Raw genomic sequence first — 18,047 nt, forward strand, 5'->3', positions numbered from 1 at the left:
AAGTGATAGTGAAGGCACTCAAGCATAAAATGGATGAACAAATTCACTTCCCTTTTTAGCAAGTTTTTCAGTTAAAATTGGTTGCATCTCATCCTCCTGGAGGAAGGCTCAGTTCTTGAAGAGCACAGGCTTCCCCCAGTTTCCTCTAGGTTAGAAAACATGAGCGCTCTGAACTACCCAAATATGATTTTAGGGTAAGAAGTTGGCTGGTCCCGTCCTGGGGCAAGACCTCACCTTTGCGTTTTGTTTTCAGCTACTTTTTACCACAGAACCTGAGCATTTTTCCTGTTCTCAACTGATACTTAAACTGCTCTTCACAGCTGGTTTGGCCATGGCACAAAGGACCATGCCTTGCCCATGGCAGGGGATTGGACTAGGTCACCTTTAAAGATGTCTTCCAACCCAAACCACTCTATGCCCAGGCAATCAATGGGAAATCGAGGGAACATCTGTTTTATTGCAGCAAGGCCACCGCAGCATCGGGCTGGTGCCTTTCCCTGCACTGTGCAGTGTGTCCCATCTCCTGCCTATGGTGCAGTCCCCGGCGCTGCAGGCTGGGACCCTCTCACCCTGGCATCTGAAGGACAGGACCAGGGCAAGGCTTGCTCTGCTTCTGTCAGGAGACCTGCAGAAATACCGCTCAACATTGATCGGGCAGCGCTTACTAAAGCTTTAGCAAAAATGTCTTTGCAACAGACTGTATTGCAATTGCTCCCCCTCAGGAGCATTAACTCTTATTTTTATGTAACTTTGCATAGCATAGTTTGAGAAAGCAGATAAAACACAATTTGCTGTTATGCCACAATATGAACCATAGGTGCATTTTTTATTTTCTATTTCCTACCGTTTGGAGGTGATTTTTTTCCTCCCTCTTCTTGTAATCACCATGAACTTTTTCTCCTGAGCTGCTTTCCCCATGGTGACTCCCTGGTAGGGACACGTCTCTAATGCACACGTGCCAATCGAGAGATGTGCACGGGTCCCTTCTATGCACTGTTAGGCTCCTTGCACTCCAGTACTTTTGCCAATTTAAGCTGGAAACTGGCATCTAAGTATTTATTCCAGAAATTACTTATTCATTAGCACATATTTTCCAAGCCATAGCCCAGCTACATTTGATGAGGTTGAACACCTGAACAACCTTTAATTTTGTACACACCAAGGGGTATCTGTAATGAGACCTGTTTTCCACAGGTACAATTTTGCTGGTTTGATATTGTCTTATTTACTTTTTAAACTAAAAGATTTATGCAGATACAACCTCTAAAGAGGTGAAGACATGCAGGACTGAAGTGCCTTAAGACCGGTATGCTGGAAAGAAAATACAGTTTGGTGTGCTCTGCAGAGTGACGAGTGAAACTTAAATGTGCTCTTTGATGTTTTTGACACATTCATTAGGTTTGGTGAGTTCCCTTTCCTGTGCTGTCCTCGGAGCCCTTTGCCACCAGCATGGCTGGGGGCTCTGGGGCAGAGCGGAGCCCTCCCCGCTCCCCGTGAGACAGTGGAGCAGCACCCTGTCCCTGCAGCCACCAGCATGGGGCCATGGCAGCTGCTTTCTCCAGGTTTCTCCTTTAAAAAAAGGAAAAAACAGGACTTCTGTTCTGAGAACGTAATTCCTCCTCCTCCATTTGCATTTGCACATTCAATTTGCATTTTAATTTTTACCAGTTTCTCAAGGTCTCAATATCCATTTGAATCAACCTTTTCCTTCAGGTTTTCTAGATCCGTGACAGCATCCTGTTGCCCAGCAGCCAAACTAGTGCCAGAAATTATTCTTTCCCTAACCATCTTGTGAGTGATACAAGGGGGTTTACAGTTATCCTTCTTGGCAACGCAAGGTTAGACTCCTCTCATGGTGTTTCAAACTGTGAATGGTATCCCTCACAATGGGTACATATTTTTTAAAGCCATGACAGGACTGTGTATGGCTGAGAGCAGTATGTGTTGTTTAAAGGTTTCATTTAAAACCTCTCAGAAATTAGTCTTTTGCAACCGTTGCTTGAATGAGACCTAAAGGTAGGCCAGAGGAAGCCAAGTCTTCATCTTTTTGACTTTGTTAAGTGTAGCTGGACTCCAACTACTTATGAGATACTTTTTTTAAATTTTTTTTTTAATATTGTTACATGGCCAGGAAATTTTGCTGGAAGTACTCTAAGTGTGCCAGTTACAGGCCTGTAGATGCCATGAGGCCCTGGGGAGTTTGCAGCCTCCGGGTGAGGCATGGTCCCTCCTGGAGCCTGTCTAAACGTTTGGGGATTTGGTTACTTTCTTTTTTACATCTCAAAATAACTACTTTTGATGATGCACTTTAATACATTCACATAATTGCATGCTCCCATAGTCATTATTTTGCAGACTGTCTCACACCTTTCATGACTTACATGATACAAGACTTGTAAATATGCAGGAAAGTGTCAGACTGTTTCCTTTTTTAAAAGCTGAAATTCTTTATGCGCTTAAACGATCACCTTATAGTTTGATGTTTGAACAATGCTAGTTAAAACACATTATTCATGACTATAAGTGCTTTCTATATTAAAAGCTAGGTAGCTAGATGTATGTCTTTGAGATATAAATGAGTATTAATTAGTATATCAGTATTAGTATTCCTTGTTTGTTCCATTGTTTCTCTTTGTCTTTTTATGTGATCTTTTTTCTTAGGAAATTTGGAAGAGGAGTGAGCATATATTGTTATACCTCATGGACAGTCCCTGTTGCATTTTTGCTTAGTAAACTCTTAGCAGCGCTGAGTTCTCCCTTTGACTAATTTATCAGTCCTTACATCCTCTCAGGGAGAATTTATCAAATTCATAAACTGTAATATCAGGGAAAAGACAAAGACTTTTGGCTCTTTTGTCTTCCATATATTTACAATGACTCCCTTTCTCCCGAGCAGGGTAAATGTCACCTTGACAGAACTCACTTGATGCTGTTCTTGCGTGGTAGCTTGCTGTAGTCTCTTACGTGCACTCACATCCTTGTCTGTGTTAATGAGGTGACTCAGATAAAGAGTTGCAGGATTGTGAAATCAGACTTGACATTCTCAGCTTAATTTCACTGAAATCACTGGAATCATCCCAGCCTAGGACATTGCAATATTTGGAGTAATATTTCTTTTCTCCCCTACCCAAGCAATAGGAAGCCTTACAATTGCATCTTGCAGCTTTCGGCATGTGTCCTCTTTTAATTGTTACTATAATTAGAACAAAAGGGTCCCCAAGAGCAGCCATGATCCATAACCTCAGGTGCAAAACCTGACTGGTTATAATCAGGAATCTTCCCAGCCCAAGAAAGATTTTCAAACTCAGACACACGATGTTGTCTGGCCACTGAGGATAAAAGTGTGGATAGTTTGACTGGAAGTAGCTAGAAAAGAGATTTTAGGAGAGAACGCTTAACAGCCTTTAAATCAAAGACTGAAGGAATCATATGCTAAACTTTGTACTATGTTTTGGCCTCTGAGGTAGTAGGGAAGCTGAATTTGAGGTTTTACGATTTACAGTCTTTGCAGATTTTCTTGATCATGTTTGCAGCTGGTGATTTTTGACTGCTAGAAGATTGTTTTGCAGGCATTTTAGTTTGCCTGTGGTTATTATGATCAGTTAATTGAATTTATTAAATTATTATTAACAGTTAGCCAAACAGCCGTCACCAACTGACACTGCAGCTCTCTTTCCAAGGCAGTGCACGTGGTATAAGCCCCTCCCCTCCACGGAAAAACCCCCGTGCAGTTAAACATTGAGGCTTGGCGTGCAGACAGGACAGAAGAGAAAGGCCTTGAGTACACGCTTGGCATGCAATATTCTGAGAGATAAAATATTTCTGATGGACTGTGAAGTGCAACATTTGTGCTCAGATATGGTGCTCGGTCACCATGCCCTGGTGTAAGCCAGTTCCCTTCAGCTCGGTGGTAGTGGTGAGGGATTTCTGCCGTTACACACATCAGCCTGCCCAGCTCTGCCCAGCAGCAGCCAGTAACACATGCCTTGAGATACACATTTTATTTCCCTGTTCATCAAAGCAAGGTATAATTTTTCCATTTTTTCATTAAAGAAAAAAGCTCCTTTAAAAATTCTGTGCTGAATTAAAACATATGTGAAGAAGCTCTGCTTCAGTTCCCGGACAATGGTTTTACAGCCATCAGCACCGTAACAGCTATCACATACTGCAGGGAGTAAAGGACAGCCAAATGAATTATTTTAAGGACATCTTACATCTGGTTTAGAAGTGAGTAGCTTACATTTGTGATGAAATCTATCTAGATGATAAGGTTAGGTGCAAAACCTGTATCAAATGAGTGACTTAAATTTTTTTTCCCCTCAGGTATAAAGGTCTATTCATAGCTGCCACTGAAGTAACAGGATTGAACACATTGGCAGTGAAGTTCAGTCAACAAAAAAACCCACCAGCAGATCTGATGGGGGAACACTCCCTTTCTATGTTTTCTCTGCAGAAAAAGGGTCTGTGGCTCGCTGGGAACAAGCAGAGCCTGTTCCTCTTGGATTTGGCTGTTGAGATTTCAGTTCTGTGTTAGACCTGGTGATTTTGCTGCTGTGTTTTTACTCAGAACAAAAGATCTTTTATTTTTCTTTTTTTTCTTTCCTTTGTGTATTTTTCTGAGATTAATGATATTTGAAATCACTGGAGTCCAGTCTTTAGTGGAACAGGTCACAGGCCAGCAGGTACAAAGTGTTTCCACCAGTACACAGAACCAGTGGCAATGGGTTGGCTGAAAGAGTATTTGTTCACAAACCTATTGAAAATTTGGTAAGTGAGTTCAAAAAGCTAATTATAGTAATAATGGAGTAAAAAAGCCAGGAAAACTGAAAATAAGCAATATTACAGGGTAGTTAAGTTCTCAAAGACATGAATCCTTGCGGTTTTCTGTGTGCATGATTACAAGCCTGAAGAAAACGGTTCAAAGCTTGTATAGATAAGAATTGGAAAAAAAGGTCGATGGTAGAAAATCACTGTGTGCTGAAGTGTGTTACAGTCATCAGGATTAGAAAATAAATGATGGCTGTCACAAAATCAAACATACCCCGGTGACTGCCTGTTGGTTGTAGCCACATTCACCTGATGGCTATCGTGTTTCTGGTCAAGATGTTTTGTTTGCATCAGGCACGGGTGTTATAACGTTGTACAAGCCTGTTCCTGCGTGCAGTTGTGTATCTTTGGTGATTTTACCCAAGCCTTGATATATTTTGTCACCTTGTGGAAAACAAACCTGTAGAAAATTTCAGTGCAGCGCTTGGAAATGACAGTGCTGATGAACTGGAGGAGCATGTGAGTAAAATGAGCATGAGACACAGCTGAGCATTCATTTGTCACTGACATAAAATCATACTGTAAAATGGGATAGATATTATTTTATGTTGACACAGATAGCAAACAGAGAATATATTCGCGCAGCAGGGGCCTGGGTTTGTTAGGTTTTTTTGGGGCCAGTAAGCAGCAGCAAATCAAAACGGCACATAAGAAATTGGTCTTTCTCAGTGTTTCTCTCTTACTGCAAATACACCGCTTTCACATCCAGCATCTCTGGAAAATATCACAGGGTTTTTTTTCTCTTTATTGGCTTCAGGAAAGGAAATGTAGGCACCCCTTTCAGTGACGTATGGTGATACCTTACAGAGGAGAGCATCATTTTGTTTGTGAAAATAGGTATTTGATTTTGGCATGAGTTTGCTGGTTTTGAACTCTGTCTGACAGAAGGGAACAAAGGCATGTTTTTATTTTCTAGCCATAGTGCAAAAAAAGGAAGGGAATTAGGTTAATGGCTAAATACATGTAAACGCTTGTGAAACACAACAGAAACACGTAATAGGAAAGAAAAGCATTCCAGTCCTGGGATCTGATGTTTGGCTTAGTTACTGCTCTGTAACTCAGAGCACTGAGTCTTACCTGGGAGAAGAGTCTGGCACTGCATCTAGTGAGATGTCTGTTCTTGCTGTTCAGTGGAAAAATGAAGAAAAAATATATAGTTGCCATAGTTACACCACTTGTCATAATGCTTATCATGTTGAAATAGAGAATCTTATATTAAATCTGTACTCTTATTAATATCAGCTATTAAACATTTCCAGGATATTTGAAATCGAGACTTTCTGAAAAAAAATTAGATGTTGATTGCAGTAAAATTGTACTGTTTAACCATGCAGCTCGGAGTGTAATTTTGTTAGACACTGTATTACAGAATTACATACCATGAATAAATTTTCCAGTGAATTTAGCCTCTTTGCACTTCATGAACATTCTTGATTTTTCTGATACTTGCAACTCTTTGCCAACCAGTTCAAGCAGGCCAACTTGAAGCAAAGGAGAGGAGTTCCTTTCAGGTGAGGAGTGGCCCTGTCAGTGGTGTCATGTTGTGTTTGGTCTGTACCAAAGTAATTCAGATTTCCCACGCGAGAGGGATGAAGATTGTGGTTACTCTGCACGTGCATGTGTCCTCTTTCCCCTGCCAGTGCAAACACACCCCAAATATCCGTGTAGACTAACAAATGTACACACACACACACATTCTCGGAATTGTGCGCATCTTTTTAATGCCAACAGACCTGCAGTTGAACGCGGTGTTATTGTTCTGTTTTAAGCTGATGTGCCAAATTGTAAAGCATTAGGGGAATGCTGTTTAAAATGATTTTTTACATGTGTAGCAGAGTCCAGTGTTGAAAGAGTGTCTTTACTGCTCTCTGATGACCCTTGGGCAGTCACCCCTGCCTTTTGGACTTTCCCATACAAGCTTCATCTCTATTGGGGCAGTAAGACAGTGTCATCCTCCCAGTGGTGGATCACCCATAGCCAAATGTCCCTGTACTGGGCACAGTTCCATTTATATGGTGTTAATCTTGCCAGTTGCATCACAGGGCTGGAACTCTACAGACCCCCTCTCTGGAGGCATTGGTAGCAGAGGCCAGGTCTTGCAATCAAAGCCAACCCCTGGGGATGCCAGGACACCTGAAGGGTGGAGGAGCCAACCGAAGTCCCCACCAGGCTCTTGTTTGTGTCACATCAGGATGAAATAAGATTTCCTAAGGAAATGACCTGACAAAAGATTTGGCACCAGTTTCTTCTGGGATTACGCTGACTCAGAGACACAGAGCCAACCCAGGAAGGAGGTTCTGGTGCAGTCTAAGTACAAGCCAGAATGAATCCTGTCATGGGTTGGGCCCCAGTGTACAACGTGCTTCACCGAGGACATAGTCACTGCCCTGAGCAGTCAGGACGTGCTTGGGTATGTGAAAAGTCTCCTAAAAAAACTGGACAAAATACAGCTTTGTATCCAGTGTTTATCAAGGGAAATTCATCTCTTCAGAGTACCAAGTAAGAACTGGTTACTCATGGGATGTTGAAGTGTTTGATCAGTCTTTTCTATCATTATGTTTTCCTGGAAAGAACAAATGGAGCAATAAATATGACACTTACAGTTATTTAAAAGAAAACTATGACCTGTTTCTCTCACACAGGGAGGTTGTGTTTGGTAGAAGCTTGTCATTCACGTCCGATGATAGCTTTAGATTAACAGTCCTTTGTCGAGATGTTATTTTTCTCCCCGTTGCCTGGTTCCCTTGTAATGCACGTCAGAAGCAGAGCTGTGGTTTGCCCAGAAATGTGACTGATGGCGTGAATGGGCAGATTATTGACTGGGAGATTGACTTAGACACAATCCAAATTCTGCAAAAGTTTTCTCTCCAGGTGTCATCTTACTTTCAGTTTTCTATTGAAAAACAGTATGTGTTTCCAAATTGTGAGAAATACGAATCTGGTCCTGACTCTGTGAGTGCCCAAGTTGCTTGGTTGAAATGGGCTGATTTGTTTGAGCCCAGGTCCTAGCAAGACTTCTGGTTTGGCACTGCACAGAGATATAGCTACTGCATTCAGGGGGCTGTTTGGAACGTAATGCACTAGTATGTAGGAAAACAAATGGAAATAAACAGAGTAAATAATGAAATTGCTGGTAATTCATTAAATGAGTAAACAGAAATTACCTTTGTAATCTAACTCTATATGAAACCCACAACTGAATATAGTTGGGGGGGGGGGGGGGGGGGGAAGCTGTTGTTCAATCCTACATTCCTGTTGTTTGGCAACTGCACAGAATTCTAGTTTTCTTGATTTTTTGATTAAGTACAATGATTAATTAGAAAAACATTTTCAATTCTTTGATCACTGAATGGATGAACTAGCTAGACATGTAGAGCAGTATTTACCAAATGTGGGTGTAAGTACATGATTACTTATGTGATTACTTTATAACCAGGTATTTACTTGTATATCTGCTTGGGTCAAAACCCAGGTGTTCGCTGGGTTTTGAGTGCTGGGGTTTGCTAGGACAGGGAGTGACTGAAGAAGAGTGTGGTTTAGGCAGAGTGTCAGAAACAGGTTTGGGTGGGGGTTTATTGTATTGGTCCTCAGTAGCTGGAGAGAAGGGAATAAAACATTCCAGGATGCCAGGTCAAATGATGGAGAGCTGGAAAATGCTGTGCTGAGCGGAGAGGGTCAGTTCCAGAGACCCCAGCCACGGTGGAAGGGGCTGCAGCACGAGGTGGTGGAGGACATTCAGGAGCTGGTTCAGGAACAAAGTCAAGAGGTAGAGAGGAATCATTTTCATATAGCTCTGACTTCAGGACTCCTTTGGGATGTTTTAGAAGATCACTCAGGTCATAATTTTAATTATGTTTCATGCAAACTGTTTTCACACTTGGCTTTAACAGCTCTCAACAGAGCCTGGCTTTCCAGGTAAGATAACCAAAGTACTATTAATTACTTTGTTTTAAGCAGATGAAAATAATTTGCCACTATTTGTTATCTTTCCAGTCCACAGCATTCAAATGGAAGCATTTTAAATGTAGTTTAAATTAGTATGTTTTCTGTACTGTCGACTCCAATTAAGGAGTAATATGAATTGGATTTGTTTCTTCTCTGCCATAATCTCATAAAGATTTAGAAACACATTTCCTAAGATCCTGTGCACTTTTCTAGTTGTTTTTTCTAGCTGTTGATGTGAAGATCCATACAGTGACTCTGCTGTCTGCTGGCACTTGGCTCCCTCTTTCCTCTTTCTGTTGCCTCTTTCTTGGCTCCCCATTGCCTCCGCTGCCCCGGGTGGGGATTTCTGCTCCCCAGCCCGAGCCCCAAATGACATCTCACCCTGAAGTGCACAAACGCACCAGCCTGCTCCATGGCTGTTCCCCGTGCCAGGTCTTCTTTAAGCCTCTCTGCAATCTTTCATTTGCTGGAAGTGTTGATAAGACTTTCTGCTGTTTATTCTTTGATCCCAGCATTGCAGATACTTTCAAACTTCACCTGACCCAGAAGTTTTTATCTGCAAAGCAGACAAGTAGATAGGAGAAAGATGCAGCCAAACATGCTCAAGATTGATGTTCTTCAGTGGTACAATACTTTGTTGGTTTTAGCTTTTATTTAGAAGGGTAAAATTAATCCTTTCCTATTGCAGTCTTACTACCTGACTCAAAATCTCAATCTTACAGTTATCTTTCTGGCAAAAACAGGATGATTTTTCAGGCCATAAACAGTATGGGTCTGGCTCAGTTCTTTGACTCAAAGTCACATTTAATGGCTCAGATGGGAAAATTAATATTAACAACAACCTCTGAATTTATCTCTGAAGGCACCTACCTTAATAATACCTTGCAAAGCAGTCAAAGGTGTGGCTGATAAAAATTATCTTTTAGCCCAGCCCTGAGGAGGCTGAAAGCAGTGTCTATCACCGCAGGTAGTTTAGATCATCTTCCCAGCTTAACAAAAGGAGTTTATTGACACTGACAGAGTTATCAGCATAAGCAGTTCAGAGGCAGAGAAATAAATGACATGTTTTTTGTTTGTTTACAGAGAACTATCACTTCCATTGGTAAATATTCAGAAATGATGAATGCCATATCTCATCATGGCAAAGGGGGAGCATGTATCACATATCCCATTTGTGGCCTATTTTTAGAGCTTGTAAGGTACATATCTTTATAATATTCTTCAGAGGAGTGAATTTCCTCTGACACTCAGTTTCGCCCTTACCATAGGCGCATCTCCCATCAGAGGCCATTTTATTTTGGTCACGTTCCCCAGGGGCATGTTTTGCCCTAAGATCCCAGTGACGGTGGGCTGTTGGCACGTGGTTGCTTGCAGCGGAGTGCTTGAAAACCACAAGAAACACAAAAGCGCTCAGTGTCCAAGTTGAAAAGTGCAATAGAAGCGTCATAAGAAAACAGTAACTGTCCACAGTATTTTATACTATACTGTAAATTTTTACGGCAAGTGATACTGGCTCTGCTGAAATGAGGAGGTGCTTTGCCCTCAAGTCGAGCAGGTGTGCAATTTTGGCTGCAGTGTGCAATGCTGCTCCTGTCTGAAGAGCTGGAGCTTAACTGGGGAGTTCACCCATTACACTGTCTCAAAAAAGGAAAGTGTATGTTTTGTGCTACATTCTACAGGATTTTTCCTTACTCATCTTTACAAAGACAGATTAAATTTGCTGTCTACAGAGCAATGTTAGAGAAGTGTAACAGTTACCCCAGACCATTAGGCAAAACTTCCAACCACGTACAGCTGTATTTCTTTCCTCCTGTGCTAGAGAAGTGGGGTTCGAAGTCAGTGCATGAGCTAGAGTTCATTATTTATCTAGTACACTAAAGGAAAATGTGCCCAAATAAGCAATTCAGTCTTCTTTTCTAAAGAGGTAAGTGCCATGTGCAATGGTGCATACTGACTTTGCAGAATAATCTTTCCATCATTTTGTGAGTTTTAGGGTGATTGGTATGATAAGCTTGCCACCCTTTCTGGGATTCATTGTGGGAAAGCCTGCTTCACTGAAATTAATGGGTATTATTCTACTCAAACTGAAGTCAGAATTTTCTAGCTTTGTACTGTAGTGCAAGCATCTAATACAATCACTTTCCCCATGTTGTCTGAGCTTAGAGTTTCTTCATCCCTGTCAAGATAAAAGCTCAACAGCAGATTGGTCTCAATCTAATACATTTGCAGAATGACAAAGCAAACACATACTTAATGTATGCAAACCCTAACAAGCTGTCTTAGTCTATAAGCATGTCATGTCATTGCCACTTTGACCTGAACTGATCTCTATCGTTATGCCATTATCTCACCCAAGAGCTGCTTTTATTAGTCTTCCTATCAGATACATTCTCTGTTCTCACAAAAGGTGCATTGTAAAAAAACCTGACAAATTAAAACCATATGCCTCTGATAGCAGCTACTACTTGAAAGCCTTATAAGCTAAAATGGACTTTTGTTTAAAGAAAAAACTACTTCAGATCTCAGTGTGCCCTGGGGAACTGGCAAGGTCATACTCTTGCTTCCTGTTAAATCCTTCTGGGAACTTCAAAGCAGTCCTCGTTAAGAGAACCCATTATATTGGATATTTGTAATTGATACTTATGGCCCTGGCACTATTCTGTACGATATTTTGCCAGTCCCATGGGTTCAAGGCTCACTTGAAGTGTAGTTATATCATTCACTTGACTAGCTCTGCAGTCGGAGTTTGCTTAGGGGCTACATGATAGACAGGGTAAATATCCATTTCTAAAAGGGATAATAATAAGAAAGCCCTAAAGGTAGAATGTAGCCCTGGTTAGAATATGAGGAATTTAGAAGTGGAAGCTGTGTAAAGTGACAGACGCATGAACTCTCTTTAGAGAGAAATAAACCTGCAGCATGTGCCCAGCCCTGCTCTGAACAATACATTTGTATGCATATGCATAAACATAATTATTCTAATAACTTGAAGTAATAATTTAATTTTTAGTTGCATTCTGAAAGCAATAGAGGTGAACCAGGTGAATCCAGGTTAACAAGTGTATATAAAGCAGCGCTGACATGCAAGATTGCTTAGGCCGTTTTTCTGATGGCACTCTCTTGGCATTAATCACATATTCAAGATTTCTGGTGTTCACCTTATGATCTTGCTCTGAGGCAGGAGATTATAAACATTATCAGCCTTTTGCAGATTGGAAGCAAAGACATCTGAGTGGCATTTGGTGATGTAACGAGATAGATTGGTTGGACATCTGGCTTCCAGCCACCTTGTTCACGTTAGTAGAGTTGAGCCAAAAGAGGATCTGGCCTTGCTTTCCTAAAGTAGCGTGTGTGCACATGTCAGAGAGGCTGATTTGTTTTTTAGTTTTGCAGCGTTTGACATTTTTGCGACAGCTCATTAGACTTCTAACCTTAAGCAATATATTATGTGTCTACGCTAGGTAAAAATTTATCCATGTGGCCCAACCTGACTTGTGATGATTTCAGCCAGCTTTGGGATTTTCTTCACTGCTTCCCATTCCCTCAGATGAACTTGGTAGTATTAGATCCCACACATCTGGGTCTTCCTAGCAGCAACGGGTGACTGACATCAGTGGGATACTTTAAAAAGCTGCTGCCACCAAATTGCTTTTGCTTTCCAAGTAAAGGTGGGCTCATTCTGCATGTTCTTCATCCATCTCAGCACACAGTGAAATGCAGACAGACCAGATCCCCGGGGCTTGCAGTGGGAGCAGGGCTCGGCATGAACTTGCCAGCAGGTTCTGGGGTGTTTCTGTGGGCTCAGCGTAGCCCACAAGTAGGCACAGCCCAGGGCTTGGCAGTGGCATACAGAAACGAGCCCCTTAAAGGATATACAGCACAACACAGGAATGTCTCTCTGGCAAAGAGTTGGAGTGATTTCAGGTACAGCAGTTTCTCTAGATCAAGGTGTTGACCAGAATGTCATGTTATTGACCCAATCTGAGCCCAAGAGACTCAGCACAACGGTTGTCCTCCCAGCTGTTAGGCTGGAACAGCACTGCCAAAGCCAATGCTGGCACTGCGGTTCCTGCCTGGTTACACGGTGACAACAGGTCGCAGGGGGACCATAAGCTTGTTTTTCTCTCTCTTTGCATTGCAGAGATCAGTTGTGGCCTCCACAGCAAATCAGCTTCTGCAAATGTAATTGCATCTTGTTGCAAAATTTCTAAATGCATAGAAGCAGAAAATGAGACAGTCGTATCGTGAAAATTGTGAAGAAAATATCTGAATATATGAATATCTGAATATATATTTCTTCTTTTTAAAGCCAGGCAAATTATTTGTTCTACATTTATCCAATGAACCTTTGGGGTTTTTTCCAGTTAAAATCTGCAGGGCTTTTTATTATTCATATTCACCTACCAGCTGTCCTTAATTAATTTGAAGAGTTTGGCTTCAGAAACCTTACTCAATGACTTTTTTGTGAGCTGTTTGCTTTATACATATATATATATATATATATATATATATTTGCAAGACTTTCATCTTCCGGACTGCAGAGATGTTTTTTCTTCCTCCCTGCTAGCAGGAATCTCCCCAATAACACATTCTGTATTAAAGAGCAGGAACACCTCATCCACACGCGCTGCCTCCTGCAGACAGGCCCGACTCCTCTATGGAGGGGTGCACAGATGCAGCTGAGCGGTGACAATTTTTCAGGCTGAGGTTTGCAAGCATCTTTCGGTTCTATCCTTTGAATACTTCAGCCAGTCTAATGAATCTCAGCAAAGCCAGCACAAATATCATAATGGCACTGGAAATTCTTTGACAGCAAACTCATCTTTGAAGGAACATCTGGAGGAAACATTCAAATTACCTTTGGAAGATTTTTACACCTATTCCTAATACCTAGTGCATTTTATTATTTTGGTGGTAATCACCTGGCAACCTACAGGACTTAAGTTTAAATGACTAAAACTCAAGAAGAGATTAGCACTAAAATAATATCTTAAATTCTTAAAAAAAGGCAAAACACCAAACAGGAGGGGCTCCTCCAGGGACTGCCTGTCAGAGCTGAGCAAGAGGAGAGCATCATCCTCTCCCCAGGGCTGGAGTCCATTGCTGTCCACTCAAGCTGCAAAGGCAAACATCACTGCAGCATGTAAGTAGATTTTAAAGTTATCTCTGCAGAAGGATCATAGATGGCCGTAAGGAAGCAAGCCATCAGCAGTGGGAAAGGAGAGGCTGTGGTGGGGGAGTGCTGCTGGAACTGAGGTCTGGCTTAGTTGTACTCCAAGCAAGCTGCAGCTTTTAAAATTATTTTTTCTTCTTGCAACAGATCTTCTTTTTTTCTTCTTTTCCATGAAGCACCACAGTTGTGAATGCCTCCCTCCCCCCAAGAGAAGGTTTTTGCTCTAAGAGCGCCAACATACAGAGTAAGATGTGCCATCTCTGTGCCATCATGTGCACAGGGACAGGACAAGGATGGGACAGACACACAGCAGACATGGGGCTGTTCTACCCAAGGCTGTGGGATCAAAGCTGCAATTTAGACAAGCATGGCCATAACTGAACTCCCGCAGTTACTTTCTTTGAACTGAAGGCCAAAATCTGGCTGTGGATTGTGTAACTTCCCTTACATGCTAGTGCTCTGGAAACCTGGTCAAGTTGGCCAACAGGCTGAGATGGCTTTGGCAGCCCTGCAGACAGTGGTGGCACTTCCATCCAGGAAAGCATCTATTTGTTAGCAAAATAAACTAAGAAAAAGTCTCTGTGAAGAGCTGATGACCTTTTAAATTGAACTCCTCCAGCCATAGATGAGAATAGAGATACACAAACCTTGCTTGGTTTCTTCAGGAATGACCCTGCAAGCCCAGACTGAGGTTTTGGAAGAACCAATACAATGTGCATGGAGGTTTTGGCCTGGTGTTACCTAAACCCATTGGAGAAAAAATCAGTGATGGAGGAAGAGGATGACTAAGCCTTGCGTAGCATTCAGCTTTTCTTGTGACTTTTCTACAGAGAGGAATAACCTAATTGTGTGAGCTGTACTAACTGTAGGAGAATGAATCAGAAATCTCAATGAAGCAGCCTCAGACCTCTTGAAAACCGAGTTCTGGAGCACATCTGTGCTGGAACAGGTCATCCCTATAACCAGGGTGCTAGTCACGCTCAGGCTGGTGCTCACCTCACACGGTCTCCTGGTCCTCGCCACCACAGCACCTAACTGAACTTGTCACCAGAGATACAGAAAAGCTCCTTTACGTTACCAGCAATGATTGTCAACAGTGCAAATGTGTCCGGACTCGCTTAATCCACCCAAAAAGGTGGTGGTTGCTAAGCAACACAGCCCCGTTCTCTCTTTATGCCATTTTAGTTCCTTCTCAGCTTTATGTTCCATGTCTGGGGCTGCTTAATTCGATCCTATTTGCAGTGACAATTTAGGGTCCTGTGCCTTGGATACCAATTCACACAAAATGTACCAATCGTCACACTTGAAAATCACATTTGGTTTTGGAGCTGGTGAAGCTGAAGTGGAAACTGGGGTTTGTTTTCTGCTGGATAGGCGTTCCCAAGCCCGTGCTGTACTGTCCCAACCCCATTATCTCCCCCCCACGCACCTTCCATCTTCCTGTACAGCTTTTTGATGGCGTTTTAATGAATTAACTACACTGCTCACAGATTCTGGCTTTTCTAGAGAATTAACTGGCCTAAGGCCTCTCTCTCACACTCCGTGTGTTTTTGCTGCTGTTGTAACATGCAGAACATCCTTCTCCAAAATCTGAACCCACATTTCCCAAATATTTGTTAGTTGAAACTGCTGATGGGGCAGAGCAGGGTGGAAGGGGTGAGACAGTCACAGAAGGGGGGGATATGAAATCAGCAGCATTAGCAATGTACAATACCCCACCAAATTAGAGAAAAGTTGTTTTTTATAAAGACAGACATTTGCATCTCTCACAAAGAGATTGTGACAGGGTAGTGTTTCCAGGTGTCTTGAGTTTCTCCTGGATAACCCCCCCATCAGAGAAGATCCTTGCCATGGTCTAGCATTCATCTGGAAATACAGTTATTGTCCTTATGCCTATCAGGATTCTGTGGTGACATCACTCTCAATACTGGAGAAAAATAAGAAAGAAAAGCACTTTACAAGAGCAAAGCAGAGGGATGAAATCTTATTAAGGAATTTGAAACATATGTAAAAAGGTAAGGAAAAGACAAACTTAAAATATAACTGACACCACCCACTTTCATTCTGGTTTTGATTTTCTGGCATTTCCTGGAGACTACAAGCAGCGTATTAGTAATACATGCCATAATACACCGTGTCACAAGAGTAGCAAAAGGAGTATGAGTGATGACTATATAAATCTATACAGTTCTATTATGTAATTGTTTTTCTATTAATTTCCAAAGTGTGTTTACTCCTTGTAAGCAGCCCTTGCTTCTTGTTACAGCATTTTGTATAGCATGCTCTTTCAATCCTCCCCCTGGCCCATTCTGGCTCTCCCTTGGCTGGGTTCTTCAGTAACTGCTCAGGACAATCACTCGTTATCCCACATGGAGAATCTAGAGGGCCGTGCCCATCAGAAGTGAGGGAGAGATGGTCAGAGGAGTTTGTTCAGGTTGTTCATTCCTCAGACAGTGCTTCAACACGAGTGTTGTTCATCTTGAAGGTTAAATTATGCTCACTGCTGTATTTTCATTGACTCAGTTTTGATAAGACTACACAAATGGAGAGAAACCATTCCTACAGCATTTGTCACCTGTGTGGGATGGTGTCCTCTGGCTGGCATGTCAAACGTGACGGGGCCTGAGTGTGCAAATGGGTAATGTGTGTCCTGCGAGGAGCTGGGGAGATGCAAGGCCCTGTGACATGGCCCTGGCCAGGGCAGTGCTCGGCGCAGGGCAGCAATGTGGGTTGCAGCAGGCATCAACAGACCGTCCTCTCTAAACTTGTCACCAGGTTGCCATCAGGCCACTTGTGTGCTAGATAAATTAGTAATCAGGAAACAGAAACAATCTCGTTAGCAACTTCTCCTTCCCTGTTGCCGTTTGTGATCTGCTGACAAACCTCTTGGGTGACTGGAACACCACTGCTATTTATGGTTGTCCTCGGCGCTGAGGTGTTAATTGTTGCTGCTTTACTGAGAGTGACAAGGAAATATGACAGCTAAAGATATAATTTATGAGAAGAGAAGGCTGTAAAGCAATTACAGAGGAACACACTTTTTACTAATGTTATATTTGTAATTTAATATATTCGTATTCTATTATTAAAACAAGGTTCTGTGTGCTAATCTGCATAAAAGCCACACAGTTCAGGTTGCAGCTCAGAGACAAGCAACTACCCACCAACACACACAATAAAACAAAACGGGATTTTGTACAACTGTAGGCATTTATATACCAGATAAGTTGCCAATACACTATGGTAGAGAGCACAACAGGAGAGATGTGAAAATGTGATATAACAATCTATTTACATTTAGATACTAAATTTAAAATTACATTTTTTTCTCCAAGCTTCATTCCATTTGCTGGGTTTTGGGCAAGCATGTGGAATCATTTAGGACTGTTGCTTTCATCTCTTTCTCATATATATTCCCCAATTTAAAGGCAACAGAGCATGCAGATAGCTCTGTCTTTCAGGCACAGAGACGGAGGAGGGGCCACGTGCATCCATTTCCCTTTAAGATGGACTAGAAGCAGGATTTAATAATCAGGCTCCGCTTTGCCTGACATGAATGATACAGGTTTCTAAGCAAGAATTAAGAAAATGAAAAAGAGGAGGTAAGTATAATCTGCCACAGTGACTGCAAAGGAAATCAGAGCAGAGTTCCAGACTCGTAGCCATCATGATGTCAGTCCTTGCTCAGTGCTAGAAATACTAAGATCATGTTTCATACATTTCATAGCTTGAGATGCCTCTGGGCTGTAATAAAATTCATTTTTTGCACTGTAAATCTTTTCTTTTTAAGCATGGAAGAGGTTACAAATGTGCATAAAATTGAAGTGAAAGTGATTAAATCTCACTCTAAACAAGTATTGACAGATCTGCCTTGCTTGTGGATGCGGTGGGAGCTTCTTTCTTTGTGACCTGTGTTGAAGATAATGAAAACCAGTCAAGTGATGAAACTTATATATCCAAAGAGGATTTCTGCTTCTGCGTATTTGTTTTTAATATGTTGTTGGCACAGTGATGCAGTTATTTCAAATCCTGTTACTCTCTTCTGGAAGGGGATGGGTGTAGACTGTCACTGCCCCCACTGCCCGCTGGCGAGCTGAAAAGG

At 42.0% G+C, this 18,047-nt stretch overlaps 1 protein-coding gene and 1 long non-coding RNA gene across 5 annotated transcripts in view; one reads left to right on the forward strand and one right to left on the reverse strand.

Annotated features, from left to right (window-relative positions):
• Window positions 1-18,047, forward strand: part of GRM7 (glutamate metabotropic receptor 7) — a 309,081-nt gene that overhangs the window by 285,983 nt on the left and 5,051 nt on the right. Inside the window, exon 11 of one of the 3 annotated variants that reach the window (XM_074836096.1) lies at window positions 17,736-17,758. The exons of the other annotated variants lie outside the window; for them this stretch is intronic. The gene's annotated coding sequence lies outside the window, so the exon portion shown is untranslated. Of the gene's footprint in view, window positions 1-17,735; window positions 17,759-18,047 lie in introns of those variants that run through there. 3 annotated transcript variants of the gene reach the window in all.
• Window positions 16,711-18,047, reverse strand: part of LOC141928230 (uncharacterized) — a 32,402-nt gene continuing 31,065 nt past the window's right edge. For both annotated transcript variants that reach the window (XR_012624702.1, XR_012624701.1), the window contains exon 3: window positions 16,711-18,038. This is a non-coding gene — a long non-coding RNA (uncharacterized LOC141928230). The remainder of the gene's footprint in view (window positions 18,039-18,047) is intronic.

The sequence above is a fragment of the Strix aluco genome, chromosome 11 (assembly GCF_031877795.1).
Source record: "Strix aluco isolate bStrAlu1 chromosome 11, bStrAlu1.hap1, whole genome shotgun sequence".
NCBI lineage: Eukaryota > Metazoa > Chordata > Aves > Strigiformes > Strigidae > Strix > Strix aluco.